Below are 13,657 nucleotides of genomic sequence, written 5' to 3'. Positions count from 1 at the left end.
ATTCCATTAAAATAACTCTAAATCCATAAAGAAAAGAACATAATAATATGATAATTGTTTCTATATAATTTTTACAATTACACTAATTAAGGTTTACCGATGCTAAGGAAAGTGTGTGAGGTACATCCCCACCTATGCCTTGTGGTGTATCCATGTCACCCTATGAAAAAGATTATTAATTCTTAGTAATCAGGAAAAAAATGAAAGTAATAGACTTACCTAAAAAAATTATAAAAATATACAAGTAAAAGAAATTTCTATAAATAAATCACCCCATCATACTTGACATTGATCATACATTGACATACATTTCATTGATCTTGTCATTGATCATCGTCTTCATCTATTTCATCATCATCGTCACCATTAACATACTTGTCACTTTGATCATTGTCATCACCACCACCACCTTCATCACCATCATCATCATCATCTTCATGACCATTATCATGACCATCATCATCATGACCATCATTGCCTTGATCATCATAGTCTTCATCACCATGATCATCATCATCATCATCATCATCATCATCATCACCACCACCATCATCATTAGCATCACCATAATCAACATCATCTTCTTCTTCCTCATCATTGTGTAATAGTTGTTTATGATCATCATTTACTTCATCTTCTGATTCTTTAGTATCTTCTTCTTCCATCACATTATACTTTACCAGCCTTCCTCTTGGATCATGTCTAACAAAAAATGACCAACTCAATTTATGTGGAACGCCAAAGTAAAACACTTGCTTACATTAGTTTGGAAGAACATAAGGCTAATCTCTTACTATCTCAAATGACCTTGTATTAACCATTGTAAATCCACTATCATGTTCAATAATGGTCCTATCAAAATCATTTCAATTTAGTCATAGCCTATACCATTTGATGACAAATAGAACTAATTTGAATGAATTAAAGTCACACTCAAGTATATCATCCAAAATGCCATAGTATCAATTTTTAGATTGTTGAGGATGTGTGTCATTTCTGGATGAAATATTGGTGACCTCAAAGGCTACACTTATCCTAGAATCACAAGTTTTCTTTGCTTCGTCTAAATTTTTTATGCAAAATTTACGGCCATGGTAGAACATTGTTATGTGGTGTTTGATCTGCAATTATTGAAGCATGTGAAGATTATTTACATCGATCCATGAGTCGATATTAAACTTATGGGTCATTATTAGTAATCTTATACCTACATTTTCTATCTATTAAGCCATATGCTAGATCAAGTACCATTGGTGTAACATTGAGATTTCTATTACGATAAGCTTCTTTAACCAATGATGCAACACTATCTCATGTTAATGATCGAGCATTTTCTTGAGACTGTTGAATCCATACCATCATCCAATCAAGATTGTTTGCAATATACAAATGTAGTACATCCCACTCATGACCAACTATAAAGAAAACAACTAGACCATTTAGAAACAACTTATATTGATGATGGATAAGAATTAATTGACTAAAATAACATTTTATAATTACCTCTCACTTTTCACAATCTACCTTTCTCCATAAAGTACTCCCCTTCGAATCTATGGAGTTGGGATCCCAAATGCGGTCTACATGGATCTTTGATGCAAACTTGAGAAGATATTCACTAATGTACACCATGGTCAGGTATACCATATATCCTTCTACCATAAAACCCTTAGGATGTGCTCTTTATCAAACCAAACCCTTCATAAATTTCAAGTGCCTCTCAACCATCCACATTGACCTAGTTTGTATAGGTCCACACAATTCAATCTCCTCAACTTGATGTATGAGGTAGTGTTCTTGAGAATTGAAAAAATTAAAGGTAGACACTTTTGCATTTCACACATAAGTTGTGGAATTTTCTCTTCCAATATTTTAAATATTTTTTATCAACTTTAGATGATAATTACCTAAAAGAGATTCAACATGCAAGAACATATAAATGAGATTTTAGATAAAAATATACAATAAATTACAATAAAAAGTAAAGCAAGTCATAAATGTAATATATGTACAACAAATCTATGAAATAACACTTCTAACCTCATGTATTTTCCAAGATCATATATAACTTGTTTAATACTATTGTGAAAGTGGTGGGAGGGATAGAGGTAGGTTGTACTACAATCATTAAAAAATAATCTTTTCAATATATTATGATATAATAAAATAGGTAGTACATGCAATTTTACAAATATATTGTAAATAGATAACATGACTTACATTGACAAAGGTATGCCAATCATGTTTTTTCAACTTTGGCCCAAAATCACCTTTCTTTGATACAAGACCGCTTATATTTGCAGCAAATCCTGTGGAAATTTTTTTTTATGACTTCTTTCAATGTATCACTTTGCTACTCCATTAATAACCAAGGAAGGGCACTCATATTTATGTAGTCTCCATTTCTATTTGATTCAATGAAAATTTTCAGGGCATGATTGGATTCATGAATGTTATTACAATTTTTGGCAATTTTTTCTCCATCACGCATTCTATCCAATATTTTTCATAGTGTCTCTATTACATTCTTTCCAATATGCATAGCATCAAACAAATGTATGATTGATAGATTCTTGTAATATGGAAAACTACTAAATTGAGTAGGATAACTTTTTATTCTTCTAGGAAGTTGGTCATTGATGGCTTGATAACCTTCATGAGCATCAATTACATCATTACTAAATAAAAGACAATATCATTATAAATTTCAAAGTCATTCTTTGTGGCCTTGATGTTGTCTCTTTTTTCCCATTAAAAATATGTTTTTCAATAATTTGATACTATGAGCACTAATTATGATCTATTAATCAACCACACTTCAACATGATCAGAATGAACATGGGGTTGTTCATTAGAAATAATTCAACAAGTTCATTTGTTGCCTCCTAACTAGATTGATTTTGCTATTCACTCTCAGATCAAGAAGCTAGCAACCAGACATCTAGAATGAAGGATTTTATCTATATGATATGCAAGATTAGTCTAAATGTATGCAAGCTTAAATGTAAGAATAAAAAGTGTAGTGCCTACCCCTAGTTTGCATTTTTGTTAACATTGTCAAACTCTTTTAGGCCAGTTTTACGCTTATGATTAGTAGCATTACTTTGAGTTTATCTGTTATTGTTTCACATTCAGTTTATTATATGATGAGATTACTTGGTACTCTATATTTCATGTATGTATGTTGATTATTCAGTGTTTTCAATTATTGATGATGATTAGTTAGATGGATTATTATGTGTTTTCTTATGGATACTTACCCCATACTTGCATGTGTATGGTGTGTGTATTTGTTTTCTTTATGTATGGTGTTTTTGATGTGGTTAAGGAAGGGAGTCATAGTCACCTGCTAGTCAGGATCCACACGATGCACCACTTCCTGCCATTGCCTGTTTAGCTTAGAATATTGTGTTTGTACATGTGTGGATTTTATGCAGGTTGCAGGTACCAGGTATTGACTTCCCTAAATTGCCAGGATAAGTGTACTCTATCGCATTATCTTAATGGTAAGAGAGGGGAGATAAATTCTTAAGTCCAAATCTCAACCCTTTAAGCCATTTGTCCTAATTGAAAATTAAGACAAGTATCTAAGTCGAGTACCCTCTAAATGTGTCGAATGATGTTAATTCATAATTATAAACCTTTTGTCTAATTCGGTATGTGATTTTCTATGTTGGGTTTTCATATGTTGTTTTATGAGTGTTTGGTGTATTTTCTATTAATTAAGTCTAATTAAAAGATTCAATTAATGATTTAATTTAATGAAAAATTATTATGAAATTTGAATATTTAATTATATTTAATTAATTGAGAAATTAATTAAATAAAAAGAATTAAATTTGAAGATACAAGTTATAAGTATAAATTTAGAACATGATAATATTTACTTAATTTAATAATAATATATTTAGAGTTCATTTTTTTAAAATAAATGTTAAATATTATTTTTATTTAAGTTAATAAATATTTTATCAATTAAGTTTCTAAATTAAATTAAAAGTGAAAAAATATATTAAATTATAAAAAGATTATAGATTGCATGATGTGTGCATGAGTTAAAAATAAAAGAAATTAATTAAAAGAGGAGTCAAGTGGAAAAATTAAATAAAGTTATTTAATAATTCATTTCACATGCATGAAAAAGATTAGAAAATATAAATAAAGTTAATTTAGAGTTTGAGTCTTGTGAGCAAGGAGACCTCTCAGGTGAATGCACAATTAGTGCCCCGATTTGAGGAGAAAACTCCTTATTACCAATTGAAGGTTCATTTTGAGAGAGACGAATTTGGAGATGAATTTTGAAAGCAAATTTCAAAAGGAGAATTCTAAAAAAAATTTCAAAGAAGGGTTCTTGGATAGAATCTAATTCTCTCACAATCTTTGGGAGGTTGCGTATTAGCATGAGGTTCAAGTAGGGTCTTATGTTTTGATCACTAATTATTATGCAAATTTTCCTTCCCTGTCTTCTTCATGCCTGTGGAATGTGAATTCAAATTTCTCAGTGATGAATACTTAAATATTTCAATAATGTAGGTATGTTAATATCCCTGTGTGTTCGTGTAGATTCAAAATATAGTTAAGGAAACCTCGTTCTATAGATTTTGGAGTATCAAATTAATCTGAGAAAAAGGGTTTGAGATTAAAGAAAATTTAATGAGAAATTAGAAATTCAATTGATTAATTGTTTTCCTCCTATCAAATAAGGATTGCAAATATTTATAAAAGTATATATATCAAAAAAATTATATATATTTATTAAAATGTGTTGGATTGTTATTAATTTAAACAAGAGTCTTTCTTGAAAATAATATATATTATAATTGAGGGGAGGGGGGAATCAATTTTAAAAGTTATTAAAAAAAATTATTTTATATATATATTGATGCAGGAGCATCCAGAGGTATAAGGGCAATCCTGTGTCACCCAAAAAAATGTACTTAGACTTAGTTTATGTTTCATGTCTTTACATTTTTGGATACCCATTTGGGTCAAATAAAGGTTCCAACTCTCACATTTCCACTATCAGTGTGTTTAAAAATCCTAAAAAAAATAGGAGCATACAATTTGGCCATCATTTTGGTGACCTAGAAGGTGTGAATTGGCCAGATGAATGTAATTACGATTTAGAGCATTCCAGAAAAAGAATCAGGTCAAAAGGCCCCACGGTTTGAAAGTTATTGCAATTTTTTGGGTTTTGGAGACCTCCTAAGAATGCTTCGAAGTCAGGTTAGGGGCATTAAATGAACTCAAAAAGGGCCGAAAAATGGGGGATGAGCAAAGCTTGTCCATAGGGCCATAGAGCGCTTCGAGAGCTTTTCAAAAATGTAAACGGTTCATCAATCGGAGCTATGGTTCAAAAGTTATGCCTCCTGAAAGTTTGGTTACCGTTTCTGGATTCTTCTAGATTTGCACTGACTTCTAACGCAGCTTCCGAAACCTTCTATTTGGTCGGTGGATGCCTACTAGCACTTTCTAGAATGTACTCCTAATCCTTAACCCTCTGGGGTCTATTTAAGGAGATTTTTGGCATTGTAAAAGGCAATTCGGAGTGGAGTTTGAGAGGAGGTACTAAAAGGAGAAATTATCTCCAGATTTATGCTATTGTAAGCCCTTAGGGCATGTTTTGAAGTTTATTTTCTCTGCATTGTTTGTACTAGCTTATTTTTTTAGTTAATGCAATTTCCCCTTTCTGTTGTGTCCATTCTGTTCTTCTGTTGTGTCCCCATCATATATATATATATATATATATATATATAAGAGGGCGGGGGTTTTAACCCCACCACACCCCTTTTCATCTCTCATCAACGGTGGACTGCTAACATAGTCGTACCTGCGACTGTGGTTGCAGGGTCGACTGCGACAGCAACCGTCAACGCATGGCCTTTGTTTTTAAAAAATGGGTGCATGTAAGTTTATATCTTCTTTTTTTTTAAACAAATTTTAAGTTTCAAATATATATGTTATAAAATAGTTATTGATTTATATTAAATTTATTATATATGTTAATTAATATGTAATAAATGTCATTTAATATATATTAAATACTAATAAGATTTAAGGGTAATGAATTATAATTGTTATTATTATTTGATTAAATATTAACAAAGTTAATTATTAATTATTAATTAATAATAATTTTGTTATTTAATATTAAGAGGATATTAATATAAGTATTTAATTGATGATCATTAATTAGTTTAATTAGAAATTAGGTTGACTGATTTTAATTAATGATGAACATGGTTAAATAAAAATTATGGATTTGTTAATAAGATTAGCTATATAAGTTGTTAATTAACTTAATTAAATAAAATTTAATTAAGATTAATTAGTTAACAGAATTATGGAATTATTGAATGATTAATGATTTTGATTTTAATGAAATTGATAGATATTTTATTTAAAATCAATGACGATTAATTTTAAATAAATGTTTATCCTTAGATTATCTATTAGGTAATCGTACAATCATTTAAATATAGAAATAGGGTTAATTGCGAAAACTTATTAATTGAAACATATATGAAATTGGCAATAGAAACCTTACTTTAAATAAACAATATTTTATCATTTCAAACCAAATGTGAGACCATGATGTTTTCTTTGTACTTTTTATGCTTTGGGGTGTTGGGGGTTGTTTTAGCTTTGACCAGTCTTAGGTTGTTTACCAAAGGCTTGGGAGTAATGCAAATGTGATGCTATGAAGATTTGTTCATGATCCTTTTAAACCCAACCATGGTGATGTGTTGATATGCTCTAGAATGGATGTTTTTACTGGTTGTTATTGCTTTCTAGTTTCCTTGTGTGAAACTAAGGTGTATGTTTATGAGATGCCTAACTTAACCATTTTCAAGTCTCGATCAGTTATATTTGATAACCATTTTTGAGTCATCGATCAATTATACTTGGGTTACTTTTAGTCGTTTTGAGAAGGCTGAGATGTTTTGGATGATTTGTTCTTTATAATGTCATGTGGTGACATATTTTGACTTGACCATTTTGGAGTCTTCGATTAGTATTGTGATTTATTATTGAGATACTTTCTGGTTGCTCGTTGGAGAACCATTGGATATTGTGATTTATCATGGATGCCTTCAATTGCTAACAGAGAACTGTTGTGATCATTATGATTATTATTTGATGCTTATCAGTTGCTCATGGAGAACTGATGTGATTATTGTGGGTTATATTTATGATGCTTCCAGTCACTTGTATAGGACTGAGGTGATTTTATTATGATTCTTTGATTTGTGATTTCATGAGCCTAGGGTAGGTTATCTATGTGTAGTGTCGGGAAGTGGCTTGCAATGGGGGTCGGGGCCCTAAGAGGCTGCCTGGAGAAATCCATTGTAAGTTGCTTTAATAAGTGATAAAATTTACACTAAATTGGGATTTAAATGAACCTAATAAGATAATTGTATGTTCTCTCCCATGCCTTGAGTGCTAGAACAGACTAGGATGGGATAGAGAGAATGTCTGGTTATGACCTTGCATTCTATAGTATGCCTCGTCAATATGAGAGGATACTAGTGGTTGCAGGGATCACTAGGGACCCGAGATTCCTAAGGGATTGCTCAGGTAACTTCTACGTGAATTTTGCGATGACACTTTTCCACTTACATAGTAGATTCCTATGTGTCTTTGTGGTGCCTCTGGGTCTAGATGTCAATCTATGTGTTGGAACCTTTGAGTTAGTATATTGTTAGGATTCCTAGACTTAGAGAGTATTGTGTTGTGCGATTGATATCCTATTTTGGGACTTGAGACTATCTCCTCAGCATGGTGGTAGTGGGCCATTTAGGTTCCACGTGGTTGGGTGGTAGTGCTTTTTACTCTTACCATTGAGATCCTTCCATAGCCACCGTGGGTGGAGCTTCTTGGTTCTTCTTATGCTATATTTTGGTATGTTAGATTTCCTTATGATTATGTTGTAGTATGTAATAGGAGTGACATCCCTATTACTATAGTACCAATGATCTTATCAGTGACTTGGGCTGTTACACATGGGGGATGGCTAGGACCCGCGATGGTCTAATGATGCTATTGACGGTTGGGAGGAACCACACACTTAGATTAGTTGTGTTTTATGATGGATAGATGTATCATGTATTTTATTAGTTTCATTTACTTTATTGTACTTTGAATCATGGATTCAAGGATGATGGTGTATCATTATATGTATATTCTTTTAGTCTTTCATACTCTGTGACATGTATAGTGGATGATTGAGCATTCTGAATTTCAATTGCCAAGAGGCATTTGGAACAAATGTATATTATGGAACATTGGAATTTTCATTATTCTTTTATGTGATTATGGTAGTTCTTAGACTTAGAATTAATTAAATTTTAAATGTGACTCAACGTCATGGGATCCATAAGGAATGTAACCTATTATGCATGCTTATAGTTGATTGTATGTTACTGCTTCCACTACTATGTGTTTGATGTGTATGATTATCTTTCTTGTTAAAAAAAAATATTTTAAAAAATTGTTTGACAAACTTAGTAAAACTTTAGGTTAATTCTTTTGGATGCCTTGGCAGGGCGTTACAAAAAGAGATCATTAATCTAAATGAATGCATTATTAAACTATATGAGATTAATGTGTGAAAATAAATTAGATTGTGAATGCAAGAAATGAGTAACCAATTTAGCATAAGTTTGATACTTTTTCTATGCAACCTCTAAAATGAGGAATTGAGGATTTCTTAAATAGAATTCTAGAATTGATCAATGGTCAAGATCAATTTGAATGAATGATCAAGATTGGAAATGAGATTTAGTTAGAATGCAAACTTCCCTGTGAAAATGAAGTTAATTGATTCAATCCTAAGTGTAATGGAGAGTTAACTATTTCAATTCCTTTTCCAATTCTTGTTCACTCAGAGTTTCTAATCTTGAACTGAAGAGAGAATTTGGAGAGTATATTTGATTTAATAAAATTGAATGTGACCTCATAAATGAATAATCTTAATTAATTAAATAATTAAAATCAATAATTTGAATCAAGATATATTTAATTAAATCAAATACATTTAATTCTGTAATATATATTAGCAAAGGGGTAAATTTAATTAAATTAAAGTGGCATGACTTATAATTAAATTAAACTGATTAATAGGTTTACGTTCACTAATTCAATTAGAGTTAGGAATTAAATAGAGTATGTAATTAATGTAGATTATGGATTTTATGCATTTGACACTTAGGTCAAGTAGCAATTATCAAAATCAAAATTGCCTAGTACAATAGGACTTAAGATTGATTAATAGACTGAAATTGGTTTAGCATGGCAATGTGCCAATTTTGGGGCATTACATTTGCCCCTCTTTTAATGAATGTGCAAGAAATACATTTGATTCAAAGAAATTAGAAGTATGAAGCATAGATCAAGAAATGAGAATGGTTCTAAAATTGATGATATAGAGACCACTTGATAAGCTTTTTAAGGTTATCTTTAGAACAAAGCTTAGCCTTAGGGAACCCAAATAGAACACCTATATATCAATGTGTAAGAAAAAAGATTATCAAACTTCATAGAATTGTTCCTACAATGAGACTCCATTTTTAGGAGTCAAGGTCAAATTTCCATGATACTTGTCCATTAGAAGATGACAAGATTAATCACAATTCATAGAATTATCTCCAGAATGAGGATTAATCCTTAGGAGTCGGGGTTTGACTATCCCAATACCTATCCATTGAATAGTGATTGAAAAAAATAACTTAGAATTATCCTTAGAATGAGGCTTAATTTGCTACAAGAATTAGGATTATCTCCAGAACGAAGCTTAACCCTCATCAAGAATTTGGAATTATCTCTATAATGGAGCTTAATCCCCCAGAGTCTAGATAAAACACCTAAATACTAGTCCATGAAAGAGATAACAAGATCAATCATGAGTCATAGAATCATCCCTAGAATGAGGCTTAATCCTCAGGAGTCAAGGTTAGATTATCTTGATATGTGTCCATCAAATTATGATAAGGATTGTTATAAGTGTGATCAGCTGATCAAAAGATGAGATAGATGACTTAGATGTTAGATAGAGGGAAGAAAGATGCCCTGAATGATGAGATGTCACTAGTGATCAGGACATAAGATTTAGATTGAGTTGAAGCCAATTTTGAAAGATTTAATGATGTAATCATCGTGGCCCCTTGGGAGCGAAATCAAAAGATGACCCACAAGAATAGTGATGGAGAGTAGTAGATTAAGAGATACTGAAGAAATTAGATATTAAGAAGAATGTAGAATAGATCAGAAGAGTATGAAGAAAATTTGGAGTCAATTTGAAAAAAAATTGAGGTCTAAAAGACCAAGTTTGACCAAAGTTGACCAAAGTTGACTACAGTTGACTACAGTTGACTTTTTTTACAAATATTGGAAAATTTGAAGAAAATGTGATGTGAAAATACTCCAAGCTTCACAAAGTATCAGAAAAGTGGACTACACAAGCGTTCAATCGCATTAGTCCCAAAATTTTAAAATGTGAATTTGATCTATTTAAGTGTGCCATATTTCGAATTTGATCCCGAAAATGAGTTCAATTGGGGGGTGATTTTTGCATTAATCAGAGAACTTTGAAAAATTACGTCAAAACCTATATAAGGGCCCAAAAGGTATTTTTTTAATTCATTTGTGCATTTTGTATTTTGTGAAGAAGGAGCTCTAAAGAGAAAATGGTGGTCCATGTGCATTTACATTGATTTGAGAATTCTAGGTGACACAATTAGCTGACAGAGTATCACCCTCCATTGAGTCATCGATTACCTACCTTGTCATCAAAATTTTCATGCTTTTTAGTCATTTTTAGCATTTTTTTAGGGTTCTTTAGAAAAATGTCATTGAGTTTCGTGTGAGGATTAGTTTTCTCATGCACACCTGAATACTCTTTCATGTGAGGAAGTACCAAAATGACACTTCTTCGCTAGAGATGTTGGGTTTCCTTGTGTGGGAGGTACCCATCTCTTGCGAGAGATACCCTAGATATGCTTGGTTTTTCTAAATATTGGAAGAAATTTCTTGCGCAAAGATATGAAATCTTGCATGAAAGTATGGTGCTATGTGCAAAATTTTTATGTTGAAAATTTAAATTTTTCATTATCATTTTTCACTTTTGTTCATCATATTCACATATGTGTGCTTAAAATGTGAGCACACTTCTATGAGTCATTATATCCAAGATTGCTCAAGAATGAGGTCTCGAATGGCAGCTCATAGCTCTCTATTCATGGTGATGCAGGAGCATCCAGAGGTATAAGGGCAGTCCTGTGTCACCCAAAAAAAATACCTAGACTTAGTTTCTGTTTCATGTGTTTTCATTTTTGGATATCCATTTGGGTCAAATAAAGGTTCCAACTCTCACAGTTCAACTATCAGTGTGCTGGAAAATCTCAAAAAAATAGGAGCATGCAATTTGGCCATCATTTTGGTGACCTAGAAGGTGTGAATTGGCCAGATGAATGTAATTGTGATTTAGAGCATTCCAGAAAAAGAATCAAGTCAAAAGGCCCCATGGTTTGAAAGTTATTGCAATTTTTCGAGTTTTGGAGACCTCCTAAGAATGCTTCAAATTCAGGTTAGGGGCACTAAATGACCTTGAAAAGGGCCAAAAAATGGGGGATGAGCAAAGCTCGTCGATAGGGCTATAGAGCGCTTCGAGAGCTTTCCAAAAATGTAAATGGTTTGTCAATCGAAGCTACGGTTAAAAAGTTATGCCTCCCGAAAGTTCGATTACCATTTCTAGATTCTTCTAGATTTGCACCGACTTCTAACGCAGCTTCTGGAACCTTCTGTTTGGTTGGTGGATGCCTACTAGCACTTTCTAGAATGTACTCCTAGTCCTTAACCCTCTAGGGTCTATTTAAGGAGATTTATGGCATTGTAAAAGGCAGTTCAGAGTGGAGTTTGAGAGGAGGTACTGTAAGGAGAAATTATCTCCAGATTTATGCTATTGTAAGCCCTTAGGGCATGTTTTGAAGTTTATTTTCTCTGTACTATTGTACTAGCTTATTTTCTCAATTAATATAATTTTCCCTTTCTGTTGTGTCCATTTTGGTTCTTGGGTTGTGTCCCCATCAAGTGGTATTAGAGCAGGTTTTCCTGAGTGTGTAGACAGAGCGCCGACTATGAGGCAGTTTGCACTAGGTCTGTGTGGTTGTGGGATCGAGTTAGAAGATGCCTCCATGAACAAAGCATGGTGGAAGGGCCAGAGCTATTAATCCTAAGGAGGTTAGAGCCCTCCAAAGGCAGGTGCAGGCATTGCAAGAGGAGCTTCGTAGAGGAGCAAATATTGCCGCAGGTGACGATAGTGAGGATGACAATGAAGAAGAAGTTATAGAACCAGAAGGGGAATTTGATAGGGAAGTTCTAAATCATGTAGAGAAAAGGCTTTTTAGGGCCATTACTAAATTTGGGAAAAGACCTACAATTGAAGTGGGTGTATTTTCAGGAAATCTGCAACCAGATGAGTTAATCGATTGGATCAATGAACTGGAAGAATACTTTGAGTATGAGGATATAAGGGACCCAAATAGGGTTAAGTTTGCAAAGGCCAAACTGAAAGGCCATGCCAAAATCTGGTGGCAAGAGGTTCAATTGGAAAGAAACACAAGAGGAAAGGAGAAGATCACAAGATGGGATCGCATGGTGGACAAATTGAAAAAGTAGTTCATTCCTGTGGACTATGAGCTTGATTTGTTTAAGAAGATGCATGGGTTAAAGCAAGCAGGAAGATTAGTCCAAGAATATACAGAGGAATTTTACTGACTCTTGATTAGAGTGGGGCATGTAGAAGCAAATAAGGAGAAGGTTGCTCATTATATTAGTGGGTTGCGACCGAGCATCCAGGAGGAATTAAGTCTGGTAAGAATGACCAGCGTTGAAGAGGCATACCAGTTTTCCCTACGAGTTGAAGAGAAGCTAAATAAAAGGTTTGAAGGAAGAAAAAGAGGGCATAGTCAAGGAGGAAGGGGAAGCGGTAGGTCATCTGGAGGCCACAATGAAACTCAAAAGAAAAATGAAGATGAGGGTACTAGCAGGAACTAAAGGAATGAGGGTTTCAACCACTCCTGTGACCAAGACTTTGGAAATCAAAGAGGAAGAGGTAGAGGACGTGGACAAGGAAGAGGAGGCTTTTGTGGTACCTATTTCCATTGCAATGAAGAAGGTCATTGTGCCTTTGAATGCCCTCAACAAAAAGGAAGGACAGATAGGAGAGCTGAGGGCCAAGCTAGGGTTGCTCATGTGGATGAGGATGCACAGTCATCACATTCAGAGGATGCAGAAAGAAGAGAGGCCTTAGTAAATGAAAGAGTCCTACTAAGTGGTGAGATTGAACCAGGACAATGGAGGAGTTTGTTTCGTACTAGATGCAAGTGTGAGGATAAATGTTGTGACATGATCATTGATGGTGGTAGCACTGACAACTTGGTATCAGAAGAGATGGTCTCTAAGCTGAAGCTCAAGAGGGAGAAACATCCCCAGCCCTATTGGATTGCTTGGGTAAAAGATGATCATAAGGTCCTAGTAAGTGAAAAATGTTTAGTAAAATTCAAAATAGGGAGTTACCATGATGAAGTTCTCTGTGATGTTATTTTGATGGATGTTTGCCATCTATTGTTGGGTAGACCATGGCAGTTTGATAGACATG

Source organism: Cupressus sempervirens, chromosome 9 (genome assembly GCF_028749045.1).
Source record: "Cupressus sempervirens isolate cs-2001-9-10 chromosome 9, ASM2874904v1, whole genome shotgun sequence".
NCBI lineage: Eukaryota > Viridiplantae > Streptophyta > Pinopsida > Cupressales > Cupressaceae > Cupressus > Cupressus sempervirens.
Note: the sequence above shows the minus strand (reverse complement) of the source record.